Genomic DNA, 12298 nt, shown 5'->3' with positions numbered 1-12298 from the left:
ACGCCGTCTTTATCCTGGGAAGTCTCGCGCATAGGTGATCGTACTATGGGAGCAAGAGAGGATGGATATTGCAGCCTGGCATGTACCGCATGAGCCCATTTGTATAAGATACACCCCCAGCGTTCACACACGTGCACCTGGACAATGGGAGGACGCTTGAAAAATATTGGGACTTTGGGTGAGTTTTGCTTACTTCCTTGAACTTTTCGTATTGATTGAATTTTTGGAAATGGATGTATTTTTCAGTATAGCTTCTTGTCCAAAATGAATGATGTACATGAAATTGAAGGCCAGAGACTTCTTGTTGAAAGACATGTGACCCACGGGAGGCTCTGGATCTGGGACAGCCCTTCAGAGTCTCCCAAATTGAGGGCCTTTACCCCCTCAAAGACCAGTCATTGGAGGCAGACTGCCTCCGGGGAGGGGTGAAAGCTTGGGCAAGGCAGCTCCTCTGGGCCCAGAGAAATTCCAGGAGGGGACCAAGCTACGGGGGCTCAGCAGCTAACACTCAGCAGGTGTAAAGTGTCTCCCTGCTGAAGGGGGTTCTATGTGGTGGGCTGCAGTGTGCACGACACCAGGGATAGAAAGGCATGGCCTGGAGCTGGAGAAGGAAACAGAGGAAAATCAGAAATGTCACTTTACACAGAACCGCTGTATGCAACCACTATTTTTCTTCAAATCTTCCTCAGAAAAGAGAATAGTCTTAAAACTAAACCTAAGTATGGCAAGGTATGAACCTGAGCCTAAGCAAGAGAAAACACTAGACAGACCCAAATGGAAAGACTCTACAAAGTAACTGGCTTGAACATTTCCAAAACGTCAAGGTCATAAAAGGCAAAGGAGACCTAGGAAATATTCCAGACTGAAGGAGACCAAAGAGACACAAGAAAATGCAGTGTGTGATCCTGGATAGTGGATTGTGTGAAGAACAAGATTAGGACTTGGGCAAAATTCAAATGTAGATTGGAGGTACGATAATAGTTTTGTTATTGATGTTAAATTTCCTGACTTTGATAATCACTCCATGGATGTGTAAAATAATATCCTTGTTCTTAGGATTACATGAGTAAGTGTTCAGGGGTGAAGGGTCTCATCTGGAATTTGCTCTCAAATATTCAGAAAAAATAAAATTATATATATAATTTAAATCCTGAAAGAGAAAAAGTAAATATGACAAAACATTAATAATTGGTGAACCTAGCTGAAAGGCATACGAGAGTTCATTGTAATAGTCTTGCAACTATTTTGAATGCTTGAAATTCTTTCAAAATAAAAAGAGAAAGAAACTTCCCACAATAGAAAGCCAGTAGGAGGAGAGTGCCCAGCCACACTAAAGGAACTCACATCTGATAAGGCTCCTAATGCCCAAATGTTGCAATAGATAAAAAGTGGATTATGATCATTATAGACTGTAAACTTGAAGTTGATTCTGGGAAAAATTCTATTGTATTTTCAAATGGATGCATTGTGAGTGCTTATTAAGGATAGTGAGGCTCTCTAGTGGTCAACATCAACTTCCCCCACTAAATAAATAAATGCAAATTAGGTCAAACTAGCCTCATTTTCTTTTCTAAAGTAAATTAAAGAAATGGTCATCAGCATAGTGTATCTTGATTTGGCAAAGTTTTGGGGTAAGCTGTGCATGACATGCTCATGGATAAAATGATGCAGCACTTGGCATTTTTATAGCAACCTGAACAGCACCACCCAGGAAACTGACTGAATCGGGGTTGGGGGGGGCAGTGGTAATAGTTTCCTAGGGCCACTGTAACAAAGTTCCACTGAGTGGCGGCGTAAACAACAGAAATTTCCTGTGTCACAATTCTGGAGGCTGGAAGTCAAGATTATGGTGTCGGCAGGGTTGGTCCCTTCTGAGGCCATGAGGGAAGGCTCTGCCCCAGGCCTCTCTCATTGGCTGGTAGACTGTTACCCAGTCCAAGCTCGTCCTGCTCACCACACAGGCCAACAAATCGAGAGACGACTTGCTGGGGCAAAGAATAGCTACTTTATTCAGAAAGCCAGCAGACCGAGAAGATGGTAGACTAGTGTCCCAAAGACCCATCTGCTCTGAGTTAGAATTCAGGCTTCTCTTTTATACTGAAAGGGGAGGGGGTAAAGTCCCAGTTCTGGTCAGACTGTGGAGGGGAAGTGTTAATTTCCTCCTTCCCGGAAGAGGCAGGGTTCCCCAGAGATGGGCCATTATGTAGAATTTAAGCCTACGGGCAACATCCCTTTAGTGATTAACTTTTAGCAAAAGCAATAGAATACAAAAGTTAAAAGAAACACATCCAATACGGAGTCAGATTTGTTCTTCCCTATCACAGACAGCTGTCTTCATAGTCATACGGTGTTCTCCCTGTGTGCATGTCTGTCTCCAAATCCTCCTTCTTCTAAAGACACCAGTCACATGGAATTAGGGCACACCCTAATGACCTCCTCCTGACCCGACTGCCCCTGTACAGACCCTATCTCAGGGGATGATAAGACAGATGGTGTAACAGACATGGAATGATGGGGGGTGGTCCAAGCCAGGCCCCTCACACGCTCACTGTGCCATCCTGTCATTCATCACTGGCCATCCTGAGACTCAGCCTGCTCCCGGGTGGTGTGAGTATTAAACGGAAAAACAAGCAAAGGCACTGTGCAAACTGCAAGCCCCCCATAGCCCCCTGAACTCAGGACCACCACCTGCTGGGAGGCAGCCAGTGCTCCAGCACGCGAGAGGGCTGGGGGGGATGAGACAGGGTCCGCAAGCGGGCGAGACCCGTCATCACATCTTTTAGTCATCTTTATCAGGTTCGGAGACAGGGGGTTACTCATCTACAAATCTAACTGTGGGCTAATTTATAAAACATACTTAGCAGATTTCCACCCATTTCCCGCCATTATTCTTCGGAAGAGTGGAGACATGCAGTCCTTTAAGGATTCTCCACAGCTTCCTTCTAGATGGTGTCTTCTCAGACCCCCAGCTGCCCCTCAGCCCCTCCATCAGCCAGAGGGTCTCACGCTTCCTTCCAGGAACTGAGTCAATTTCTCTGCACCCAGCAAAGACAGCTGGCATCTCTGCTTCCACTTTGGTTTCCGTTCCTTCCTACTTCTCCAGCCTAGATCCTGCATCTTCTCTCCCCTCTAACATTTGGAGCCTCCCCCTTTCCAAGGGTGTCTTGGTTTTTGTCTTTATACAGACTTAAAGCTTCTATCTTAACACATCCTCAGATTACCTGAGGCCTCCTTCTGCCCAATCAGCATTTCCCAGGTGTGTCCCATGGGGACCCATATTCACATCATAGACCCAGAGGTCCCAAAGTCAAGAATGGTTAGGAAATGCCTTGTCTCTTTACTGCAGGATTCATTAGAGCCTTTAATACTGTATTTTGATTCTCCCCAAAGGGACATGGAATGCATTTCCCAAATGGTTCTAAACCAGTTCTCATGGGTTTAGAACTCCGTCTTCTGGAAACTCTTGAGGGACTAGTGTCCGGCTTCCACGAGTGCTGGTCTGCACCCAGTGTCTCTGCTTCCAGTTGGTCTGTGACGGACACGGCCGTCTGTCTAGCAAATCCTTTTCCCTTCCTCTTGGTCACAGAGCGAGACTCTATTTCCCAATCTCCCTCACAGTGAGGTGTGACCATGTGGCCTCCATCTTTCCAAAGGGAGTGAGCAGCCTGAGATTGGCCTCTTCCAGGCCTGATCCCCACAAATCTGCTGTGCACTTGTTCCCCCACTCTTTCCCTCTGTCTGGAGACCAACAAACACCCAGGGGACTAGGCAGAGCCTCCACCGGGGAGGTGTCCGAACAACTAAGCGGAGGAGGACAGCCACCTGGACGATGCAAACACCTGAAGGGCTCCCGCAGAAGCAGAACGCAGGTGAGCTTCTCTATGTTAAGCCCTGAAGGGCTGCAGCCTGTTCTTACTTCAGCCCAGCTCTCACTTCGCCACCGTTGTCAGTGACGTTTGGCCAGATCCTGGGGTCTGGTCTTTGTTCTTAATTCTTCCCATAATCCGACGCTCCTCCTACCACTTCCTCCTCTGCAGCCATGCTCTGTCCGTTCCTGTTGCTTTTATCCACGGAATATTCTTTTCCTCTCCATCGCCCTCTCTTCCTCACCTCCATCCCCAGCCTGGGTGTGTCTTCGGTCCCCTTGCTTCTCTAACATGGCTTCATCTCTGATCTCATGGCTTCTACCATCTCATCCAAGGAAAGAGAGGGAGAAGGGAGAGCTGAGAGATTAACTGTCACCTCACCAGAGTATATTCTTCCAGGGACCAGCTGTTCATTAGCATCTAGTTATGCCTGGCACAGAATAGTTGCTCAATTAATATCTGTTAAATGACTAGACAAATGCACAGACGGCAAAGGAGGCATTACTCTTCCAATGGCAACACCCTGATAATGGGGAAGGACAAAATCCAGAGTTCGGCTGGGAGTTTAGAGAGCAATTGGGATCACACCGTGTCACTGGTGAGTCATGCACTGCACGACCCCAGCCTTTCTCGTGCAATGTGGTGTGAGCGCCAGCAGGTGGAAGGAAAGGCCTGGGGACTTAAAGAATGCTTTGGGAGAGGAGCTACATGAGCAGTGGTGGGCAAAAGCAGAGAACGGGAAAGCAAAAACATTTGCTCTCTATAGAAGCCAATTTTTTTCAAGCACAAAAAAATTCAACACAAGGTTGTTGAGGGTCTCCTACGTGCCAGCCATTGTTGAGCTCTGGGGATGCAGGGATGAGAGCAGCCACTCTCTGCCTGGAGATGCCCACCACCCAGCAGCATGTGAGGCCCAAAACCACAGTCATCAGGCCATGGGCCCAATGCTACCTGTCAGCAGCAGAGGGGGAGGGCCCTGGGAACACAGACAGTGGCGTCAGTCATTCTGCTGGAGATGTGTTCTGGGAAAGATACACGGAGGAGGTGACATCTGAGCTGGACTTGGGAGATAATTCCCTAATTATGTGCATCCATTGGGTCTGCAACCGTTTACTGAGCACCAGCTTGGTGCCAGGCTCTGGGCACAAGGGTGAGCAGAAACAGATACAGCCCTGCCCTCACTTCGCGGGGAGAAGGGCCGTTGATCTCACAATTACACCAACAAATGCAAAACTAAACCTGAAAACAGGGCTAGAAAGGAGTGGTGCAAGGTTTTATGGAAGGTGAAATAAACGTTTGTAGATTGACGAATCTACAGAGAATGTGTAGGGCAAAGACTGCCAGCTGGATCATAATGTAAATAACGGAGCTACTGGCCACCCAGGAGAGACTAGAATTCCCAGCCCCACCGCCATGGGCAAGGTTTGACCATGTAACTAAGTTACGGACAGCAGTATCTGAAGACTGAATTCTGGGTGTGTCCTTAAAGGGGGGAGGCTTCCCCCCTCTCCTGTGCCCCCCAGCTGGAGGTGGTGGTGAGCTGTCTTGGAGCATGTGGACCAGGGCAGTACTCTAGGGAAGGTGGAGTAAGAAGGGTGGAGGGGAGGTGCCCGGGGCAGTGACTGTGGAGCTGCCTGAGGACCCTTGGAGCCCTTCCACCAGGCACCGTATGAAGGAAAACTTGCGTTCCTTCCTGTTAGGGAACTATCACTGGAATTCTCTGTTAGAGCAGCTGAACCTATACATCTTGACTCACACCGTATGCAAGATACTAACCACTGCTTAATAAAGCAACAGAAAATAACAGCGTACTTGGACTCTGCCTCACCGCAAGATCTGATGATTCATAGACTCAGGATTTGAGGATTTCATTGCTTGGGGGAAATGAAATAATCTTGGGATGTGGAGAGAAATTTGGCGTCCAGAAGGTTTGTGACCTTTCAAAAACCCTGAAATCTATTAGATTAAGTTGTGTGCAGCCTTGAGTGCCCCAAGGCTGGGCTCTCTGGGTGGTTTATCATCACAGGAGTGGGCAGGTGAGGCTTAGTAGACAGACAGTACCTCCCTTCCCCAGCTTCCCTCTGACAGATTCTTATTTATTTATTTATTATGGCTGCACGTGAGCTCAGTAGTTGTGGTTGGCGGGCTCTAGAGCGCAGGCTCGGTAGTTGTGGCACACGGGCTTAGCTGCTCCGCGGCATGTGGGATCTTCCTGGACCAGGGCTCAAACCCATGTCCCCTGCATTGGCAGGCAGATTCTGAACCACTGCGCCACCAAGGAAGTTCCCCTCTGACAGATTCTTAAAGCAGAAGAGCCTCCAAAAGAAATGTCCCTGTCTCTGCCTCAGGACAGGATACAATCAGTACTATCAGTAAGAGGTGGCCTTCTGCCCCACTTTCAAGACCTTTGGGGAGAGGAGTCTGCATTTAGTAATACCTGCCCCATCGGGAGAAAACGACTTGGGTTACCTGATAGTTATCAAAGCACTTTCACACCTATTGGCTCTCCTATTTCATCCTCCTAATAACTTGGGTGTGAGCCAGGTACAATACGGTCTTGTCTACTGTCCTCCAAGAATCTGAGCTAATCACAGGAGGTCATGAGGCTTCCAGGGGCAGAGCGGAGCTAGGACACCAGGTAAGGCCCTCCTTCCTGTCACTTACCAGCTTTGCCCCTCCATCACCCAAATCAGTGACCGCTCCCTGACCATCCGTTCTCTGGAGGGCCCCAGCCAGCATGTGAGTGGGCCGCCAAGGTGGACAGGACAGAACTCTTGGCCTCTGGGAGCTTTCGGGGGTGTGGGGAGATGTGACAGGTTTGCACACCTGGCTACAGTGTGGCGCTCTGTAGGGTGAGCACCGTGTGATGGGCACAGGCCACATGCTCCCAGCCCTTCAGGCCAGAACAGCCAGTAAGGACCCAAAAAATGAGTCTGTGGCAACTGCTGGAATCCCGCCCTCCCGTGCCCACGGGTGCTGAGCATGAAGCCTCAGGCACTGATGCCCTGCACCTGCGCACACGCTGTAGCCACACGTGTACCCACACCTCCACACACGTGTACACACACACACACACACACACACACACGCAGGCGCTGCGGCGCGTAGTCCCTGCAGCCCGGGGCGGGAGGGTGGGTGCGGAGCGCGAGCACCTGTCCGCCCGCGGAGCTGCCAGGCCGCCTCCTGCCCGCGGGCGCCGCGCCCCCTCCCCGCGCCGTCTATTTATATCGCTCGCCGGCTCTGCCCATATTGGGCAGCGCCAGCAGGTCAGGCGCCCCAGACCGGGTCGCGGCGCCATTGCGGCGGCCCCTGCGGAGCGAGTGCGGCCGCGCCTCCCGTCGGGGTAGCCCCGTAAGTAACGGTGACCGGGCCGCGGGGACCACTCGGGGCCCCGCCGGCACCCGCGCCCCCGCCGCGCGTGCAGCCCCGCGCCCCTGACCGCCTGGTCCTGGGCCGCCCTCGCCGGCCCTGGCGGCCGTGGAGGGGGCGCCTGTGTCTGCCCGTCCCCGGGGTCCTCCTGGAACCGAGACCAGTGCCCGACACTCGGCACTCGACAGGATCCGCTCTCTGAACCGTAGACTGAGGAGTCTAATCGCCCTGCGTTTCCCACCCCACCCCCACCCCCGCGGGGTTCTTAAGAGTAACTAACGAGCTCGATGCATGTTAAAGGCTCCGGTAAGAATGCAAAACGTCAGCTCTTCAAAGGAAAGGAAAAAGGAAACTTGCCTTATTTAGCTTCATCTCCATCCTGGCCGTCATTAAAAGCCAGGTGTGTGGAGCAGATTATTACTTTGCAAAAAATCCAGTATTTTCCAATGCTCCTGGGAGACTCGGAGTGCGTTCAGGGTGGGGCAGGTGTTCTGAGCCATTTTCAGCCAGGGTCTGCACAAGACGGTGATGCTGAAGCAAACCAGGGTGTGGGGAGCAATGGGAAAAGCCATGGGTCACCAAGGTAAATGCTGTAGGATAACTAAAGGGGCAGGGGTGAAAAAAATTATAAATGAGGACTATCAGGTCTCCATTAGGGCGAGGGGGCTGGGAATGGGGAGGAGGTGTGCCATCTGAGAGGTGGGGCTACTCAGGTCCTGCTGGTGGTTGTCGCCACGGGAATTAAGAACCCACTGTTGCCCTATCTTGCGTTTTTTTTTCAATAGATGCTGGAATGTTTCAGCTCTGCATGTTGACAATTAATTTACAAAAAAAAAAAGTCTGAGCAGCCAATGTGCTATCTCCGGCCTCAGTTCTCTAAGAATGGGGGCCAAATTCCTGAGCGCAGTGGTGACGGGGAATTAATTTTGAGGATGGGAGAAGTGGGTGTCAGAATGTGTCACGCTGTAGGCAAGGAAATCAAGTTAATGATTCTGGGTGATTTATTTGACTTGGACAAACGGATAGCAACTTGAAGAATCAAAATATCTTCAAGACAGTGGTTAATAACATGTATAAAACCTAAAAGAAAAAAAAGTTATGAACTTGTAATTTAGGACTAAGCAACGCATTCATTTAATTGCACAAACCGTCTTGAGCAACTCTTCTGTGCCAGGCATTGTCACAGACAGACGCTAGGAATACAGAAAGGGTTAAGACCTGACCCCCTACCCTCAATGTGTGCATCAGTGAAAGGTGAGGAGGGCAAATGCGTAAATAAATTGCAGTAACAACGGTGCAATAACCACCGTGTTCAAGGTACAAGCAAGGAAGGGCAGAGGAGGCTTCACTGAGGAAGTGACGTCTGGACTGAATTTTGAAGAGCCAGTTACATTTTTTCAGGTGGAAGCAGGTGGAGAATATTCCAGACACAGGGAACAACATGTGTAGCCACATAGCATTAGAATAGTGAGTGGTTCAGTACTACTAAAGAGATTGGAAAATATGAGGAAGGAAAGTCCGGAGATGGGGCAGGAAGGGCTGGGAGGTGCCAGGCTAGGAAGGGCCTCCTGATGCCTGGAGGACGGGTAGTGCTGGTGCAAATAGGCTTGAGGTATTTTTTTAAATGTGGGGTAATGATTTCATACATGAGAGTCACCAACTTACAGAAGGGCTGTGTTTTAAGCTTTGGAACTGAGACATCATTGACGTCATTTTGACATTCCTTGGCTTGCCAATCAAAATCTGTTGAAGGGGGTTTTAGGCTGGCATGTAGGACCCTTACCAAATAATTTCTCAGGTCTTCAGTTTTTTTCATCGATAAAATTCAAGGCTTTGCTGTTTATCAACTCTGTCATTTCATATTATGACCTACTCACATACTGAACATTTCTATGGAAAAAAATGTATACACTAATTCTGGAATCCAGTAACTTCTTTTCCCACCAAAGCACAAGTAGGAAGGAATTGTTTCTTTCTCCCAGAGCAGTTCTCATTAAGACTGGAGAAGCAGGTTGTAAGCATTTGTATTTTCCAATGACTCATAAGTTGGGCTGCCTACACTCTGACAGGTTAAAAAGAAAATTCTCAATGTATCTACGTATCCTGTCTGCCTGTCTGCCTGCCTCTCTCTATATATGTACACGCACTGATGTGGTTTACACTGTATGGGGCTGGCCAAAAAGTTCGTTTGGGTTTTGATGTTATGGAAAAACCCGAACAAAACTTTTGGCCAACCCAATAGGTTAGGTTTTCAAAGTTATAAGTTACTCTAATGTTTATACAATTTTTAATTTTAAACTTAGTTTATGCAATATTTAAGACGTGCAAAAAGGCCTAATGAATAATAAAGTATGTTATCGGGTTCCCGCCATGCAGCTGATGAAGTCGAACGCTGATTACGCAGCTGGAACTCCTGTCACCCTCCTCCAGCTGTGTGCCCTCCTTCCACGCCTCCGGAAAGCAACCACTGTCCGGAACTTGGTGTTTAGAATTACCTTTCACTTCTTTATATTCCACTACAGTTGTACATACCCTTAAAGAACATACAATTCTTTTAACTTTTTCTTTTGATATAATTTCAAACTTACAGGAAAGTTCTAACAGTAGGACAAAAAACTCCCATAGACCCTTTACCAGATTCACCATTTATATTTATTTTGTCATAATATATCACCTACATTTACTCTATTAGAATATATAGTATTGTTTTGCATAATTTAAAGAAGATATCAGTGGCGGGCAGCACCTATTCTTTTAGTCTGTTTCACACATTGATGTTTGTGAAATTCATCCATGTCGATACATGGAGCTCTAGTTCATTCTTTTTTTTTTTTTTTTTTGCTGTACAATATTCTCTTGAGTGAATATGCTACAGTCTGTTCTCCTGTTAACGAATATTTAGGTTATTTCCAAATTTTTACTATTTCAAACAGTGCTGCTATGAATTTAAACTAGTTTTAACTTCAGCAAAACATGGAGTCATGGTCATGTATCAATCATTATTTAGAAAAAGTAGCAACTTTAAAGATAATATAAAGATTATAAAATTAAACATTGTAAAAGCAAAACATTGGTAGTTTAAGTAAACCAACATTTTTATGCCACATTAAATTCTATTTTATTTTTTTAATAAATTTAGTTAGTTAGTTAGTTATTGGCTGTGTTGGGTCTTCGTTGTTGTGCTCAGGCTTTCTCTAGTTGTGGCGAGCGGGGGCTACTCTTCGTTGTGGTGAGTGGGCTTCTCATTGCGGTGGCTTCTCTTGTTGCAGAGCACAAGCTCTAGGCACGTGGGCTCAGTAGTTGTGGCTCGTGGGCTCTAGAGTACAGCCTCAGTAGTTGTGGCGCACGGGCTTAGTTGCTCCGAGGCATGTGGGATCTTCCTGGACCAGGGCTTGAACCCGTGTCCTCTCCATTGGCAGGCGGATTCTTAACCACTGCGCCACCAGGGAAGCCCCACATTAAAATTTATAGCAATCCATTTCTTAAAACTAAGTATACTGGACATGAGTAAAACTGCATTTTGGATTTGCAAAGTAATTAGGCTTTATTCTTGTGATTTATATTTATTTTTGCTACTCATTTTTTCTCCATTATTATGGGTACTATTAATATGAATGCACAATTCAGTCTTCTATAAATTGGAGCAGAGAATAACTTCCCACTGATATCACTGAGAACATTTATACAATTTTATTTTGCTGATGAAAGGAGAATGCCCTCTGTGCCCTCATTACAAGAAAAAGTTGCTGTCAGCTCTCTTTTATTTGTGAGCTGTGTCTGTACCCACAAGGAGTTTGTATATGAACCCAAACATTGTTATTGTTCAAAAAATGTTTGTACAGGTGTATCCAGTTTCAGCTTTACCAAGCAAATTACATGTTATACATGCATGGCCTTATTTAATTCTCCCAACTATTCTTATATAATTCTCAAAACTAATTCCAAGCGAGGAATCGAAAAGAGGCTGAGAAACTTGCTCATGTTGTAAATGGTAGAGCGAGGTCTCAGAACCCAGGTCTCAGGAACCCAAGTCAAAGCCCACGTTCCGAACCTCTGAGCTACCCTCTGTTACCCCACTGTGAGCACTTGGATACAAAGGACTGATCCAACTACTTTATTTATATACAGAAACCCCAATTTACACATGCAGAAACCAAGGTTCAGAAAGGTTACATAATTTTATGGGACTTCCCTGGTGGTGCAGTGGTTAAGAATCCGCCTGCCAATGCAGGGGACACGGTTTCAAGCCCTGGTCCGGGAAGATCCCACATGCCGTGGAGCAACTAAGCCCGTGTGCCACAACTACTGAGCCTGCGCTTTAGAGCCCTCAAGCCACAACTACTGAGCCCGCGTGCTGCAACTGCTGAAGACCGGGCACCTACAGCCCATGCTTTGCAACAAGAGAAGCCACCACAATGAGAAGCCTGAGCACCACAACAAAGAGTAGCCCCCACTCACCCCAACTAGAGAGAGCTCGCGCACAGCAACAAAGGCCCAACGCAGCCAACAAATAAAAAATAATAATAATAAGTAAATTTAAAAAAAAAAAAGGAAAGGTTACATAATTTTAGGATGACAGAAAGCAGTGGCTAAACTGAGATTCAGGCCCAGGACTACCTCACTTCAAAGCCCCATCTGCAATGCCAGCATCTTCTGTGTACCTTATGTATACAAGGAACAATGCTGAGAATTCTTATTGAAGTATGGTGGCTAATTTAACTGACCAGGTATCTCTCAGGATTTCCACCAGTAAATTCACTTGGTCTGTAAATCCACAGCAATTAGAGTAGCTTTCAAGAGTTTTATAAAAGGCAATTAGAAGGAAGGGATACTTAAATATATGTGCCCATCTAAAAAATTCATAAATGTTTCTTATTTCCTTTTTAAAAGTATTTTTTGTTGTTGAAGCCAGCATTTGGGGCAGAGAAACTGTACCCAAGTAAAGTATTTATTCAAGAAACTGATTTATCTTTGGGAATCTTGGGGACACCAGATGATCTTTTTAAAACAGGAATTTGACTGTTCCCCTTCTCAAAACTCTTCAGCTGGAGTTTTAAGCAGAG

At 47.0% G+C, this 12298-nt stretch overlaps 1 protein-coding gene across 4 annotated transcripts in view; it reads left to right on the top strand.

The window, feature by feature from the left end:
• The first annotated feature begins 7086 nt into the window (after positions 1-7086).
• Positions 7087-12298, top strand: part of KBTBD12 (kelch repeat and BTB domain containing 12) — a 55048-nt gene continuing 49836 nt past the window's right edge. Inside the window, exon 1 of one of the 4 annotated variants that reach the window (XM_059940513.1) lies at positions 7087-7217. The gene's annotated coding sequence lies outside the window, so the exon portion shown is untranslated. The other 3 variants (XM_059940516.1, XM_059940515.1, XM_059940517.1) reach the window with 3 other exon arrangements.

The sequence above is a fragment of the Balaenoptera ricei genome, chromosome 11, assembly GCF_028023285.1.
Source record: "Balaenoptera ricei isolate mBalRic1 chromosome 11, mBalRic1.hap2, whole genome shotgun sequence".
Classification (NCBI taxonomy): domain Eukaryota; kingdom Metazoa; phylum Chordata; class Mammalia; order Artiodactyla; family Balaenopteridae; genus Balaenoptera; species Balaenoptera ricei.
This window is presented reverse-complemented; position numbering and strand designations above follow the sequence as displayed.